Genomic DNA, 17,706 nt, shown 5'->3' with positions numbered 1-17,706 from the left:
TACTCTTTGTTGTCCTCTTACATCCTTTTATTCTTGGTTCACAATTGGTTCACAATCTCAAGATGATTGGACAAGCCAAGACAAGCTTGCTGGCCATCTCGTCGGGACTATATGTGATGTCAGTTTTACGTGCCCAGATGAGAGCTGAGCTACTTACGTGAATACTAGCTTGAGCATATGCCTACCGGACTCAAGTTAGACCCAGCACTTCTTGTCAAAGTGGTGGCCAAGGGTCTCCTTCTGATACCTGCGTCGGACGTAAAGGAATTAGTGATGCAGTCGCTTGGACAACTGAAGCGTCCCCCGGCTTTTCTTTAAATTAGCTCTCTCCTTGAGACGAAGACGAATGGCCTCTGGCATGGTGGCTAATTGCCGTCTAAACTGAAACAGAATTATTCATAACCTATTAGTGTGTCAAGTTCAATAGGAAGTAAAAGAGCGGAGGAGGCAAGCAAGAAACCAGATAGAGCCAGGCGGAGGGAAGGGAAAAAAAGTTTAATTAATAGCAAGCAATACACAGAGAGTATTTTAATTTTTTAAGGGGATTCATAAATAAGAGTTATCATTATAATGAATGCTCCTGCCAAGACATGCAGTCATCCAATTTGAAAAGGCTCAACCCTGAACTGTTTCCACCTTCTCCTGCCGCCCTTCATTGCCCGCAAAGTTGGAAAAGACCTTGCTTCGCTTCTCCACTGTTGACTCCACTAACAACTCATTCACCTTAAATGAAATCAAATAAGTCACCTCGCTATCGTGCACAATTGCACCTTCAGCCATAACAATGATTCCTCCAGTGCAATAATGTATAGACCTTAAAATGTAAAGTAATTAAGATTATATTGGATTTTTTAAAAGCACAGTAATACCCCCAGACAGTTCCAGCGACATAATTATGAACATCATTTTTCTACAATGCGCTGTACGCCCATAAGTACCGCCAGCTATTACTCGCTTTTGCGGCACATGAATATAAATGAAGCGCAGCAAAGCATTTATTTTCAACTTCCACAAGCGTTCATTCTTACCAAACACAAGCAAGCGGTGACCTAGCAAAGCAAGTTCATCTACCTTTTCTTAATTATACTTTATTTTATTATGACAACAACGAAACATGACAGCATTGATAGTCTGATTTCTTTTTCTCTCTCCTGACTCCTATGATTATATTTCATCAACGCCAACATCCGAACCCTGGCGGGCGCCAAACGAGATCGCTCGGAGAGCAGATTCTTAGTTTGCATGCAAATGAAGTCACTCGGTGAAATATAGTTCCATCTGTGAAAAGTATTGGCATATTTTGAAATAGGAGGAAAAGATGAACTGCACTCTGTTTACAAAGTATCAAATATAAAGTGGTTCGGTAGTCACTGACAACTTTGATTTGGTTTTCGCTGAAAACACTGTTTCCATGCGGGTTTGACGCCAGGATTCTTGTATGGCATAATGAGAGCCTTGCAGGAGTATTGTGAACTGTGACTTACCGAGGTCAGGTTTTCATTCCGATGGTCTCTTTGTACTGATGTGCAAATAGAATCTGTATTCCCGTTAGTCGAGCTTATCGAGTGGCAATGCAAGATTTGGTGACAGAGAGTCGGTAGCCTTATGCACCCAGGTTATCTTGACACTGAACTAATACATATTGAGAACTTAAAAATAGGCTTTGGCTTTGTGACACAAAAAAAAGAAAGCACTCAAATTTGAATTACCACCGTGCATGTACCATTTCACACCAAGTAATCGTGTTGAACTTTTCACTCGACTCAAGTGTATGTCAATGAACAATGCCACGGTCTTAAGTTTGCCTTTCTCGACGTATGTAGCCACGCTTGTCTGTGGCGCCTTTAATTTCGGCGGGATCGACGTCTCCAAAGGACATTATGGTGGCATTTCAGTACATTGTGATTCAATTACGTCGGGGTGAGAGTTCTGACCCGTCACCAATCACCTCAAATAGATATTTCATCGTGCAGACAGAGACATATCCATCTTTATGAAGCTAAGGTCATAATTTCAGGCTTTGCAGCTGAGAGGAATCAATATGTCTTTTGCCAGTGTTGAAGATTGGGTCATTATTTGTTATTACCCAAAGTGATTCCTATGCTACATTGCAAAACTGACAAGGAATGGTCATTTGTCTCCCCGTTCTCCAGTTTGACCTTGAGAACCCCGTTGTCTGCTGACCGCCCTTTTTTTTTTAAAACCTAATCTTTTCACAACACAGAGAAGATAATACTTTGGTATTTATAAGCAGACGGGGAGGAGTGCTACAATGTGGAGAGGCTAATTACCTGCTCATCGCATAAAAGTGGGATCTGCTTGAATAATTGATGCCCAACTTTAATCAAGAGCTGTGAATATTTCTCCGCTTGTCTATAAATCGCCAAGATTAATGGCGTCAGAGTTAGCTCGTACGCAGACGAGGCTACGTACGGGTCTTGATGGATTGCCAGGGAAAGAACGTGAGGAGAACATGTCGGCCGCCATCGACCCAACGACGGTGGCCTGATTTTTTTTCGTTCAGTCGAGCTCCTTGCTCAAGGCTTTCTGATTTGTGTAACTTTGTCACTTAGTCGGTTTATTACCTTTTTGTCAATGTCTCAAAGTGTGCCAGCAGGATTCAAGTGCTCTGTTTACTTTGTGCGGCTCATGCGGAAGGCAACGACGTGACAGTAAGCGTCAAGATGATGCAGCTACAAGCGATGTGCCCTAATTTTATTGTTCGCTTGTCCTCCGGCATCAATTCATCTCCATACGATCAACAAGCCCCCCCTTCCCCCACTCATTTTTGGGGCGATGGGTTAAAAGAAGAAACATACGCCAGTGTGTTTCATTACAGCTCTTGACATTCAGTTTAAATGACTGGGTAAAGTGACAGCGCCAATATAACTGCTGCCTCAGAGCCCCGTGGGGGGCACAAGCAAGAATGAGCAGATGAATTATTAAATGTTTGTCTTTGAGCTAAACCCTGGGGTGATGAGTGAAGCAGAAAATAAACAGTTCACAAGCTTCCTGAAGGATTTTCTCATCCGACACTGAAGTCTGGGCTTCCTTGGCTGTGGTTAAGACTTTGCAGACTTCAACTGATATTTATTATTCAACAAAAACAAGAAGTGAAGGCTTAATCAGCGCAACCTCTTTGTGTCGTTTTGTCAAAACTGACCTAGAGTCATTTGGAAACGTTTGTCGCCATCAGCGAGGCAACGATGTGTACCGCCGTGGCGACTGCCTTTTTAGTCACTGCTTGTATAGCAAAGAGGAAACAGGCGGCGGATGCTTACATCATCTGCTCCTCAGTTTCTAATCTGTTGCTTTTTCTGAGGGGGGAGCACAGCGCTCCATTTGCATGCAGAGAGGTGCATTTTAGACGAAATTGGGTCTTGAAAATTCCCATACCAAAATGGGCAAAACCAGAAAAAGTGCTCACTGACACCATTTGATGGAGGTATATATTTTGATACAAAGTATGCTATCAACTTTTGGCATGTCTGAGTACACGAGGCTTCTTCTAAAGTGGTATTAATTGCATCAAGTCTTGACACACCAGTGTTGGATGCCGTGTCTCGATTTTAAACGTTTGAACTGGAAATTGAAATGTTCAGTGCCGTGGAATCTGTCTGACTGAATTTCTGAATATTGGTTCCAGGACATGACTAACTTGTAATTTGTTGGAATGTCGGAGCAACTTTCCACATTACTAAAATTATGGCAACAAAATGAATTTGGTGCAGGCTCAAGGTGGCAAACATTTTAATTGTCGTGACAGCTACAAAAAGGAGTTGAACGACTAATTTAGTGTGGTGAACGCAGCACACTTTACCTGCCAGTCAAGTGTACAAAAAAAAAAAACGTCCCCCAATGAAAGCATCATAACAGATGAAATTGGATCGCATAAAGACCTGATGGCAAAGCAATTGCTGCCCCGGAGGAGAGTCACTTCATATTTTCAGTTCATCAAACATGGCTAATTTTGCCGTCTTACCGTGTCATCTCTTCCTGACTCTTGGCCTCTCATTTGAAACCACAACCTGCTGCTCCTGTCACTCGCTGGCGTTGATCTTGAAGAGTTTGGAAGAGTGAGTGTGAGCGGTTGTAGCAGACAAACTGCAATGAGCTCTTGTGACATTGAGAGATATTTATTAAACACCTGTAGGGCGGCGCAGTGACGCGTTAATCATCTGGTGCCTTTCCTTGGCCTCAAGAGTGAGACAAATTTCAAAATTCCTGTCCTTCGTGTTTTGTCAAACTACACTGATACAATGAAGTCATGCTAACAAGATCGATGCACAAGTGACCGTGAAGTGATACTTCATTCAAATCTTGTAAAACTGCAAACTCTCTTTTAGCATATGAATCCTATTGGGACTCTTTTTCTTGGGCACAGTGTATGCTACTTTTCCAGATCCAAAACAGGCCAAAACATTTCAGCTTGCCTGCCGGCGTCTGGTGTATTTATCAGACAATTGCTTTGAACACAGTGGCATGGGACAATTGAGATGTCACCATTCCCTCTCCCATATAGAAAGAACTTTTCCTGGTACGGCTCTGATACGTCCGCCAATTGCCTGTCGGTCGTTTCCCTCATCGCCCATGCTGCTCCCTTTTCACACAGAACAAGTGACATGGAAAAGTCTGGTGGGGGAAAGGAATGACCAAGGTTGCTTTTCGTGCAAACTTGTTGGGCCTACTGTGAGCAAATCAGCACAATTTTGGACAAAGAAACAGAGTTAAAAACATAAAAGAATATACCTTCAAAGTGTTCCCAGAGTCTTTTAGCGCATCACTTTAGAATAACCTTGTCTCGTCTTTCATGATTCCTTTCATGGCTCCCTCGCTCATCCTGAGACGTGGATGTCTGATATGGAGCACAACTACTCCCCTGATGTCTCCTTTTTTGTTCTCTGCACACTGTGAAGTAGAAGCTTGGTTTCTCACAACCCCCCCTCCCCCCTTTCGGATGTCTTCACTCGCTCCCCCTACCAGGTCCCTCCTCTCCATCAAGGGAGCCCACAGAGGAGAAGCAGATTAAAGTCCCTCGACCATTTACCTCACTATCACCTTCGCTTGATACCTCGTCTTTTTGCCATGCCGAGCGATAGCCGTAAAAATAGTCTGGCTTTCACAAGTTTGACAAAACTTATCAGACGGTCTTATCATATTGCTCTTGTGACAGGGAATAGCTTCATCATCTTGAAGAGCTTGTGTGGATTTTTTTATATATATTTTTTCTAAATTTAATTAAACTTTCAAGAGACTAACTCAAGGGCATCTGTGACGTGAAGAATGTCAGCTAAAAAGTGCGGCAAAGGATGAAAGAAGGCCTGTGCAACTCGCCCAGGCTTTAATAGCATTTCCACAGGATGATTTGATATATTTTTATCTGTTCCCGCTGTCTGTTGGAACTTTTTTTTTTTTTAATTATAACAAAATATGATATGAAATCACCTGTCTGCTGTTTATAGCCAGCTTTGTGATGAATTTCCAGCTGCTCGCGGTCAATATCTTTTCGCTGTGCTTGCTTATCAGTACTTTTGATTCTCTCTTCCATTGAAGCAGAGATCTTTCATTAAAACAGCAACACATGATCAAAAATGTGAAACGGTACGATTATATTGGGATATATTGTTTTGGTTGAGGTCTGTCAGTGATTCTTTTCTGTGCACTTCAGGTCAATGTGACTTGTTGGACTCGATTATTATCAGAGTGTTGATGTCTTTACAGAAGTATGTTATTATTTTCACAAGGATTAGATATAGTCTAGTCATCTCCCAGATGGGGGCACATAAATGTCACTTTGCTTTAGCCTCCCACCACACTTGAGGTGTGAAAAATGTCAGATATTTCCAAAAGAGTTTATGTCACCGCGGTCTTAGCTCTTTGAGATTTGACACTAATCTTTGATGCTCAAAAGGATTTGGAGACATTCAGAAAAAAACAAACAAAAAAACGAATAAATAAATTCAAAAACTGCTAAAAAATTTGCGTAAAATAGAGAGAAAAAGAGAAAACTTGAATGCAATAATACCTAATCCTCTCATGGGAAAAGTTGTTCACAACTTGTATTCACAACTATCGACTTGTTTGCTGGGGCAAATTATACCACATGTAATCTTTTCCCCTCATATTTGCCATATGCTGCCGCAGTGTGACTTTGGCCGCCACCATGCTGCAACTTAATTGACTGCTGCGTCGACCCGATGAGCCCTCGGAGGGATTGGCGCGGCACGCCGGGGAGTAATGCAGCAAGAATTCAAAATAGCATCAAAAAAGGCAAAAGACTTTCCCCAGTAAAAGACTGGAACCAGTAATAAATTGTTGACTCATGTTCATCCAGTCTGCCTACAGGAACCCCTGACGATTCACTATTCAGAAAAATAAAAAGAATAAATAAATGAATACAAAAAATATCAATGGTCTACATTTGTCATCTGTGGCAGCAACAGCAAAATAAAATACAAGATAAAGAATAACTCAAACATTACAAAATAAATCAACAGTATCACACCATACAATTTGTACTGAAGCATTGAATATCAATGAACTAAACATCTAATTAAATGAAGTAAAAAAATACAGCATCGTTTATCTTCAGCACAGAGGCAGACACTGAATTACAATAACAAGAACGATACAATAAATATACAATAATAAGTAAATAAATCAACACTATCCGATATAGCTCGCTACATAAAAGCTGACACTGACAAAACTCTGCGTAATAAAGTGAAGTTGTAAAAAAAAGCAAAATCAACATCATCAAATAGTGTCTAGAGAAGCATTCTGTGGGTATGCAAGGGAAACCAATTATATTAAAAGTTAGACATAATTAATATCATGTGTAATGTGCCGACTCATTGACGGTGTGAATGTGATTGTTTTGTCTTCCTCGTGTTCCCTGCAACTGACTGGCGATCAATCCAGTGTGTACTTTTTTCTTTTCACCCAAAGTTAGTTGGCATAGGCTCTAGCTTCTTAGAGTACATAGAAAATGAATAAATTCATTTAATACTAGCGAATAGCAGTAGGCTAAGATATGAATCTTGGGGAACACCATTACACACAATAGTATTCAAAAATAATTTGAGTTTTGTTCTGGCATTGTAACCTTTTGTATAATAAAACCCAGTGGAGTGATTTTTATTTCATGGAAGAATGCAGAGCTAAAGTGTGAAATGGGAGTGGGTGCACCGATATACAGTTTGCAGCTTCATGTGTGCCAGAGTCAATATGTTTGTCAGATTGCCCCCAACCACGGTAAGCGTGCCCTGTAAATGATTCCTTATTTTCCATATAATGAACTTTCTTTCCTTCTCTCTGTGCTGGCTGCCCGCCCGCTGCATGTGACATTGCCTCCAAGCACATTCACACTTTTTTTCTTATTATGACTGAATATCTGCAGAATCAAAACGGGCTTGATTTGCAACTAGAGCCGAGATATTTCAGTCGTTTTTCTTTTCTTTTTTTTTTCTCGTTTGCTTTCATGAACACATTTGCTAGCTCACTCAAAATGATGCTTCGGCCATTACTTTTCATCACATCATTTAGCGAGTGCTTTGTCCAAAGCCCTTTACAATAATACCTTTCATCTCTCTCATAATTTCATATTAGGTTGTCTGTGCTGCATATGTTGTGCTTGGAAGTTTCACAGGTGCCTCCAAAAAGCAGATGGCCACTGAATCAAATACTTTTTGTTACTGACGCCCATTACATTTCCAAAAGATTGACATCTTTCCCCTTTATAGCAATGGATTTGTTTTGGGATATTTTCTTGCAGCGCTTACCTATTGGTTCGAAGCACTGCAATCTTCATATTGTACAATGTAACATATTATGACTTTAAACTCTTGGGTGGCTCGAAGCGGCGCCTCCTTTGCGCCGGTAAGAATTGCCAATAATCATTGCAGTGAGAAGAAAACCCGACAATTTCTCAGAGACTCCAAACTACTCCGCCTATTTGCATTCGCACGTCTGTCAGGGAAATGGAGAAGTGTGCTTTTGCATGGAAATGTGCTCAAACAAATAACCAACGTACAGACTGCATTCTAACACTCCCGCCTTGTTTTGTGTTTTTTTTTTTGTTTTTTTTCCCCCCATTGATTAGCACATGTCACTCAGGTCCTTGAAACAAAAAAGCTCACAGCACGGCCGCTTCCAGACTCACTGGGAGTCTTAAATGCAATTGCTGCTGCATTATTTTACCATTTAAAACAGCTCATCAAAAAGTCTGAGCTCGAAGTAGTATGAATTATTTTGCCAGTGTCGGAAAATCGGCAATGTTGAAAATCGACATTTCTTGGCACGAGCTGTGAACCGACGGAACAACGTAGACTCGCTCATGATAATGCGGTCCTCGCTTTTTGACAGATGCTACATTGGATTTTATATACTGTATGTTTTACTTTATTAGCCTGTCTCCCTGCAACAAAGAGCCTTAAACATGACATTTACGGGCTCTCTTCTATTATGCATCATTTTCATTTGTGCCACTAAAACGTTAAGGTCAAGGCTATATAGTAGCAAATAAAGAGGTCACATTTAGCTTAATGCCAGTAAAATGTTAAGATCAAGGTGATAAGTCATGATACCATCGTTGGGAGAATGCCAAGAAGTCACTTGTGGCTTCTGCATGTTTGCCTGCATTGGAATGGGGGAGTTGCTTCAACTCTGTAGTCTCAATATGATTGACTTCTTTTTCACATCGCAATTATTTGTAAATCCTTTCATCCTTGGCGAGCAATGCAGTCGACAGCTCTTCAAAAGTTGGTTTTTGATTCATGCTTGATTCATGCGATAAAGGTGTGCATGAGTCACTAAAGAGGTCGGTCAAGAGGTCAGTTATATATGGAACACAAAATCATGGTCCGAAAGCCATTAAATCAAAAGACACGATGGTTCTCGTCTTTGTTTCGAATGAGCTTCAAGGCGTATTGGGTAGCAACCTTTTTCCAAGGTCACTTTAGGTTGTACCTTTTATTTAGTTTGAAAGCATCAGTTCGCTGACACCCATCAACCTTTGCAAACTCGTTGGGATTTCCAACTATTAGGCAATTAATTCTAGCCTTGAAATTTTCAAAGCAAAGGCCTCACATCTAATTGAGAATGTTTGCCAGCCTGCCGAGTGTGAAATGGTTCAAGTACAAAATGTGATTTCTGGCCAGAGTAATTCTCAAGGCTGCCTTAGTCAAAGATTCATTTTGTCAGAAGAGAAATTTAAAAGAAATGGACTAGCTTTAATTCGCTGACGATGGACGCTGCCAAAAAGTATGTGTGTGTGTGTGTGTGTGTGTGTGTGTGTGTGTGTGTGTGTGTGGGTCATAAAACATTCAGCCCTGGCTACTGGCTTGCCAACAGCTCACAGTACAATGAGTCTCCTGAAGAATGTTTTCAATGCGGAAAGAGCTGTTTTGTTGTTTTGCTAACGTGCAAGCCACAGACGAACGCAAAATCAACACCAGTTTGTTCATGAATGTTTAGCAGGTGGAGATGAAATCACACTTACGATACTATTTCCATGCAAATTTTTTTTTTTCTTGTGTGGCACATGTAGACAACTGCTGAGATGACGTTACATGCCTGTCTTAATGTATCCTTGTTGTATCGTCTTTTATTGAAGGAAATGTCAAAATGCAAAACAACGCCTTATACAAGTACATCTCGACATCAAGTATGCAAAGTGGGTGTCTCATACCTTCATCTTCTGGATAAATCCATCTCATCAAAGTTCCCACAACGATAATGAACTGTAAACCGTAAGCACTTATGTTTAAGTGCTTTGCAAACAAAACGAGATCATCCAAAGAGTCGTCTGGCACTTGTGACTAAACGAGTGGGAGAGTTTGCACCAAGAGAAAATTGCCGCAATGTGTTTAAAGTCGTTGTGAGGGGGGGAAGTTTGTTCCAATATTTGCTAGGTAAATGTTGGAAATGAAAGTTAGCAGAATGCAGCTGCACCACATCTGTCTCTTTGAATGCAGTTTATGGAATATAACTTTTGTTGTAATCAAAATTCACCAATATGACCCTTTCTTTTTTTTTAAATGTAATACATTTTTAACAGTCATTTTAAGAGGGCAGGGATAATTTAACAAAAACTTTTAAATGAGGAATTTGCCATTTTGGGGTAATCTACCAATTTACCAAAAAACACTCTTAATTCATTCATGAGGATTTTTGTTCAACACAATCATCCACAACAGCATTAGCACATTATGACAAGCTACTCTGAGTGGCTGATATTTTTTTTCTGGCGAGGGAGACGTCGTTTTACATCCGTTTGAGGCCGCTGCATGAATGGACACTGGCATTTCAGCTTAATAATTGAGTGTGACACAATAGAAGAGTGACTTGAGGCCAATCCTGCAACACAGTGCCGCTCTGTCTGCTTAGTGTACAGCGGGATGCCGCAAGATAATATTAGCCGTGACTGCAGTGAGTGGCGCTCGCTCACATAAAATATTTGCCAAACATAAACACAGCGGGAAATGCAGTCATTGGTCGCGATTGCCACTTCGTATCAGTCAAATGCATTTGAGTTGGACACTTCAAGCACGTCCCTGAGGAAATTCACGGACATTGCGAAGAAAAGTGCTCATCTGCATTTTGTTTCTTCATCGAGCGTCTTTTAAGATGTTACTCGTGCAGTTATTGGAGGTGCTTCAAAGACAACACGCTGTTACAGCCCCGTGGAAAAATGGTAAACAGCCACCTCGGGGATTTAGCATTAGCCTTAACGCATTTCATCATTATTGCAACGTGGACCTGCATTGCATTTGGAATAAAATATCACCTCGGTCCAATAAAAGGCCTCACTCGTGCAGGAACCTGAGAAGTCCCAAGATGCTGGATGAACTCCACAAAATTGAAAGAAAAAATGATTCACCATCGAATTACCGCTGGACTTAATTGTGCGAGATAAGCATCTCTTTTTAATTTACGTCATCAAAAGGTGAAGATAATCAATGTCATTCTGGTGTATTACAAAACAAAAAAACTCAAATCCCTCTTCCACGGTCAGCAATTTGTCTTTGTCATCATGTCCCCATCAACAACCTTTGCGTGTCAGCTTGAAATATGAATTCGGCCCGTGTTATTTCGATGTTTGTCGAGCTGAAGGCGTTTGACGTGAATTCTCACAGCTCGCCCTCGAGATTAGGGGTTGTTAAAAATCGCAATCAACATGTCGCATGTGCGGCCAAGCCTCGCTGACGCTCTTACCCAGAAATGTGTTAGAGAACCCGCCCCCGGTCATATTGGAGCTACCTTCGTAATGTACATCGACTCGGCTGCCAAGTAGATGGCAGGGGCACGCGTGTGCGGTGTGTTTTGGGTCGGGGCTTGAGTGTGTTTTGGAGAAGAGGAAAGGTAAACAGGCCAAACAGGGACAGATTGCTTACCCTAAAGCCGACGTCCTTGGGCAAAACCAAATGGACTTAAGGGAGGGAGGTGCCAGCCACAACATAATTAATGCCAGCCAGTATGCAGGGTGAGTCCCATCTGCTCTCATGGAGGCAGAGAAAGAAATAAACAAACAGCTTTTTTTGTCCGCTCTCAGCCTTCAAAGTGGCATTTGTCCCCCTCGTCCTCATTGCAAAAAGGTTAGGGACTGGAGTCATGTGACTTGACTCAATCTCGTGTATTTTAGAACACCGGAGTAGCTGAGCTAAAAATAATACAAGACTTGACTTTTAGAATTGAAGAAGACTCGACAAGTCTTTCCTTTTGACAGTACATTTGAAAAGCGTCATTTTCAAAGAAGTGTGCTGCTTGCTTTGTTTTTTTGGAGCAATTATTTTTCTTTGCGTGTAGTGCAAGCAAACCTGGCAAGCCACCAGTATGCACCCAATTAGGCAAGTAACACATTTGGGTTCAAGGATTATGCTTTTGATAAAATCGGGAAAAGGAGAATGGCACTCTTTCAGGTATTCAGTTCAAGACACATCGTTGAACATCCTGTCACCATCAAACAGAAAAGCTACGTTAACTTTGCAATTTAGAGAACTGGTCAAACAATAACAAACTTTATAATGAGGAAGACAATGGTCTTGTTTTGGAAGCATAAAAAAACAATGTGATTATCGATATATTAGAAGAGTTTAATTCAGGGGTGTCAAACTCATTTCACATTGTGGGTCACATACGGCTTCGGTAGAGGTCTAGTGGGCCGAACCATTAAAATACCATACTATGCTATAAATAACCAAAATATCACGTCTTTCCTTTTCTTTTTTTGGTATAAAGAAGCACAAGAACATTAAGAAAATGTTTAATGAACATCATATTTTTCGCTGTGAAGAGTCTAATAGTGTCGTTGAATATTATATTCCTTCAATACCGAAACTTGTTGCAAACCCACCAAGCACAAAGGTTTTCCGTGCTTATCTATAAATAAATAAGACGTGGTCCATTCTTCATTGAAACTTCTACAAGTCAAGTTTATTTATATAGCCCTAAATCACAAACAAGTCTCAAAGGGCTTGACATATACATAAAATTGACAATTATTCTCAAACATCCCCTGATCTTAAACTCCCAGGAGGGCAAGGAAAAACTAATAAAAGAACATATCTACAATCTACACTCGTATCTGCTTTTCTCCGTTTGGATAATGACATTTTGGCTAATGAGGGTGTAGGGGAGGGGTACAGACCAGGGTGGAAACAACGTCATAACAAGCAGCAATTGGTGCATTGCTACCGTCTCTGATCAAAACAATGTTGTTTCTACTCTGATCAAAACAGTGTGCCCCAGAGCGGATAATCCATGAATTGCATATTATTAAAAATATTAATTCCATGTCTTTTATGCATTTTAAATTATCCTGCGGGCCTGATCGAACACGTGGCGGATCGACCCTCCTTGCGGGCCGTATGTTGGACACCCCTGGTTTAATTCCTTTTGTGACGACGGGAAGAAGTCATTTCCCTTCGAACCAGCAGCATTTGCGGACTAGCGTTGCACGCGAACGCCGCAAGTGTCCTAAAATGATGTCCACTTGAGGGAAGCGAAGCAGCTGCCGTGGCTCAGTGACGCCTCGGTGCCACCATATGCTGTCCTATATGAACACATGGATGCTTTTCTTCAAGAGTAAAATCCAAAGCACACAGGCGCGTTGCTCACAAGCTCACTGGAATTCCACGGCCGTAATCAATTCCAGTCACTCGTCATATGTAACCCAAGCGGCCGGTGGTCCTTAAATTGCTATTTGAGGCTTTGACCTATGGGAAACAATATCCCCTGAAGTCGGAGCTGTTTAAGATGAGGTCTGTTGACGTCTATTGTATCTCAGGCTTCCAATGTTCAGATTCCAGCATCTGCCCTCCCAGAATTTGCGACGGAAGCCTCTCGGCTGTGGCTTTTGTTTTGCTCAGATTAATGGGATTTGGAGCCCGACTGCGTCTTGAGCATTCCTCCGTCGAGTAATTAGCATGTAGCTGAACGTCAGGGAGCAGCGGTATGGCCCGTAGCCGCCTTCCCCAACTTGCCTGACATCCTCCGGCCTGTGTGATTTTGCGGGATCATACAACTGGCTCAAGACTCAAGCAATTAACTTTGAATGGATTAGGTGAAAGAGTCAATTAACTTGCCAATTTGAATTTCTAATTGCTTAATGTGCAGTAATGGATATTTCTCTTTCCGCTCGACACCCTGACCCCATCTTTTGTGTCTGCAATTCTCATCTGGCAAAGGAAAGAGAATCTCCAAAGTTTCCAATTCCCCTCCAACCTTTGATTATCGTACGTAGGAACCACAAAGAAGCACAAATTGGGTGTGGAGGTAGTGTTGTGACTGAAGGACACTGAAGACTGCCCAGGTCCTTTGTCTCTTAGCATCAGCGTCGCCAAGCTCGGCAGGTAATGGCATCCGTGGCGAGCGCTTGCCAAGTGTGATCGCGTCCCCACTCCTGATGCCTCTGCGGACAGGCGACACACCTCTTTGGTCTCACGCCTAGAGGGACAACATAAAACCGCTGCCATGTCACTAAAAAAGATAAATACGCCTGCATCCATTCGGGGATACGGTGCTGATGCCTCTACGCACTCCAGGGTTGAGCTGGTTCTGTTCTTTAATCTGCCTCACCAAATATTTACAAAGACAGACTTCGGGGTTTGCCGCCGGTGAGTGACGAAGATCTCGGAGGCGCCCGCCACTGTGTGACTGATATTAAATATTTTACACACACATTTCAACTTGACTTTTTGTTTTCCCTGATTTATGAATGATCTAGCCCCATCTATATTTCATTCATGGCTGACTATTTCTGCTAGCCGCTTTGAATGAAGCCCCAGAGATGTAGACTACAGGCCAGGCTTTTCGTACAAGGGGGATGTTGGGAGTGTTTCTTGCGAGTCCAGCTGTCTCTGGAGCTTTAAGCCCCTAATTACGAGTCCAGAGGAAGCTCTCTCGCGGGAGCAATAAATGTTCTCTTGTTCCCATCCCCATTTGCCGCGTGCTTCTCCCCACCCTCCGCCCCCCTCCCTCTTTTCATGCCGATTGATGTCAGGGTAAAAGAGCAAAAGGACGAAGAAGAGGAGGTGAAAAGGGTCACGGAAGGGAGTGAGCGGAATGGCTGCCGCATGCGTAGTTTGTGAGCGTCGAGTGGCCCACGCAGCCGCATGAAAGCCGACAGTCGTCTTATAGAAACCAAGTGGCCGCTGTGTATTTACTTAAACTTGAATGAGGGTTGACGCCATCAGGATTTTCACCATCACTGATCAGTGAGTTAAAAAAATAAAAATAAAACTGACACCCACTGAAATGCATCGGGGCCAAGGCTAATCTGAAAAAGAAAAAATGAAATAAAATGAAAGCTTAAGAGATACAAAAGATGTAAAAATATCTTGCAAATATTTTTTGATATGTTGAATGTGATGATAGCTTTCTCTCACTTGACACTAATTTCACCTTTCCAATTAGCCACGGACAATTTATGACATTAGATAAATCCACGACATATAAATCCACAACGAGCTGAATGTTAAGCAAGCAGCTGACAATGACCTGCGCAGAAATAGGTAGGTACTAACATAAATTGCAAACCACATCTTGATAGATCATGAATAAAAAGAATTCTCAGCTTTCTGTATCCAAGGTCCTCTGAGTAGGCGCATGAAAGAAGACATGTGATCACAGCATATATTTTGTTTTGTTACAAAGAACATTGTTTTCACCGATGGCCTCGATCCACGTGCTGCTTTGCAGAGTGCAACTATGAGCTTCCAATAACATCCCGTCTGCTTTGCTCCATTTTTGCGGGGAAACCATCATTTGAATCCCAAGCCAGAACTAATCATCTCAGCAGCACCGAGCCCATATGCTCTCATTTAAGAATATAAGATGGGCAGCTGGAGTTATTGGCGTTAATGAAAACATAGCCGGTGCTTCTCATCTACCCAAATCACATCAGCTGCACCTGGGCACCCAGTTGCAGAGGATTCCCTCGATGAGGCGTGGCTGATAATTGGCGGCAACATGCACACAAGCTGTCGCTGGCGTGCACCTTCCCAAAAGAATACGAGATGCAACAAGTCGCCCCCAGTGTGTCTATTCGCGTGATATAGATAAGATACAATTGTTGTTCCGATGCCCCTTCCTCACAATAAACACAATAAATTGTGAGACAGATAGCAAGGACACAAATGGAGGTTTTATGGAGGATCCAAAAGAGCAGCTTTCCACCTAGATTCGAATCTTGACTGGATTGTGCACGTTCACGTCTTTGGCCACCGCCAGCTCAGTTTTGTTGTTTAAACAGCCTGTGGCACAGCAGACATTTTCACAAAACAAACCAGTATGGCATGTTCAGATTTGGGCAAAAACCACGAATTAATTCATTTGCTGCCATGGATGTTTTTATTCGGAATACGACTGTTGACTGCTACTGATGGATTTATTCGTCAAGTATATTCTTCAAATATTATTTTGTAACTGTCTTGAAGCGGTCTTCAAGCCTGGTTCTGGTGCCATTTTTACAGGATAGTTGAATTGAAGTTCCAAACCAGTGTAATGGTTGAAGGACAAAAATGTACTGCTACTGAGACATTGTGACAGTCTTGAATAAATTCTGTCATGAAGCCAACAGCGAGGACAAATGAATGTCATATCCGCAGGCGGCGTCACAAGAGCTTACCTGATGCGAGTCAACGTGATTAACAATTCACGGCAAAATATCAGAAGCAAAGACAATTGCGATTCCAGCCGAGATGTTTCTGCCTCTGCGCTGCATGAAAGCCGAGCTGCTTTCATTATGCCGGTGGAAGGCGAGAGTTGGAATTTTTAAATTTGCGCTTCAATGTTTAAAGATTTATTTTTCCCCAAAAGTTTCTGGCCTTTTGAAATTTCCCTTTCTCAGAGAAGTTTTTATCTTGTTTTGCACAGCTGGCCCTGCTGCTTGAACATGTCGGTTGCGTTCTGACTGAGATGCGAGTCGAGTGCATGACTTGCTGAGGAACCGACCCGATCCAGGCAAGAACGCAGTCGCAGAGCTGAAGGAGCGACTCGGACAAACGCCAGAATCTGCGTCCGGGCTATTATTCTGCCGGCCCCGCTCGGCCTCGTGTGGTGGGAAACAAGAGCGTGTCGTGATCAATTATTCATTCCTGCAGTTTATGCGGCAACAAGTCAAGAGCGCTGATTGTGGAGGCTTGCTGGCAAAGGTACTTGTCAGGGGATTAGAAATGATTATCTGGCCTGCCAAGGCTGGGATTTGATAGTTATTGTTGGTATTATGAATATTAATATCAAATTCATGAGAAAACTCTTTCCTCTTAAGAGCCAAATAGATTGTAATGTGCCGTTTTGCATCCAGTACAGTATGGAAGGAATTAAAGGTGAGCTTTCAACCTGGGTTGGGCTTTCGAGACTGGATTATGTTTTGAAACAAGGCTTGAGGTTTCAAACAAGGTTTTCAGGCACGGTTGTGCCGGCACATGGTTTCAAAATAAGACTTCAAGGCAAAGAGCCAGTGTTGTGTCTCTATTTGCGTTAAGTATATTTGTCGGCGGGTCACGCTACGCCAGGTTGGCAGGAAGCTAATGGAGTGTCCTAAGGTTAATTTACAAGGATATGAATGCCATCAATAAGCAATTAAGGGGTGCGGCCGCATGAGGCATGCAGCCCAGCGGCCAAATCCCCAAACTGTCTTTAATCAATTCATTGCTGTGACATGTCTCCTTAAAAGCACCTGATAGATTTACGCATTAAAGCCGCCACCGTGACCTTTTCTCGTTATCACGCGGGGGCCGCCGGATGGTCGTCTCTGACGAGAAAGCCAAAGAACCCGAGTCACTTCATCAAACCTCGGCCTGGGTTTTTAAATTTGAGTTTCAAGACAGCCTGACTAGGGTTAAGCTTTCCGATTGCAATTTCAAAGTAGCTTATCAAACTTGGATTTGTGTCTCAAATGAAGGTTTAAATCTTGGTTCACTGTTTCATGACGGCATAGTTTTATCAGATGAGAGCTTTTCTGAGTGACTGCGTCAACCTTCCGAATGAGGGAGGCTTCAATGATCTGCTCGATAAAATTGAAGCAAAAAAAAGCTCATAAAAGCCGAAGGATGCTTTTTATTTATGCGCCCGCCTTCTCGAGCCCCCTCTCTCCCCACTGTGCAAATAAACTCTCGGCCCTTGACTCTCGGTAGATATTTCCCTGAATCAGCTTTGAAATATTCATGTTGCCATTTAAGCAGCCTCGGCGGGTGTGAGGCTTTC

At 42.3% G+C, this 17,706-nt stretch overlaps 1 protein-coding gene across 3 annotated transcripts in view; it reads left to right on the top strand.

Annotated features, from left to right (window-relative positions):
* The window catches only part of igsf21a (immunoglobin superfamily, member 21a), a 95,180-nt gene that overhangs the window by 53,879 nt on the left and 23,595 nt on the right, over positions 1-17,706 (top strand). The window lies entirely within an intron of this gene.

The sequence above is a fragment of the Syngnathus floridae genome, chromosome 11 (assembly GCF_059516105.1).
Source record: "Syngnathus floridae isolate MCC-2025c chromosome 11, RoL_Sflo_1.0, whole genome shotgun sequence".
NCBI lineage: Eukaryota > Metazoa > Chordata > Actinopteri > Syngnathiformes > Syngnathidae > Syngnathus > Syngnathus floridae.
The sequence above is the reverse complement of the archived record's forward strand: the minus strand, read 5'-3'. Positions and strand labels throughout refer to the sequence as shown.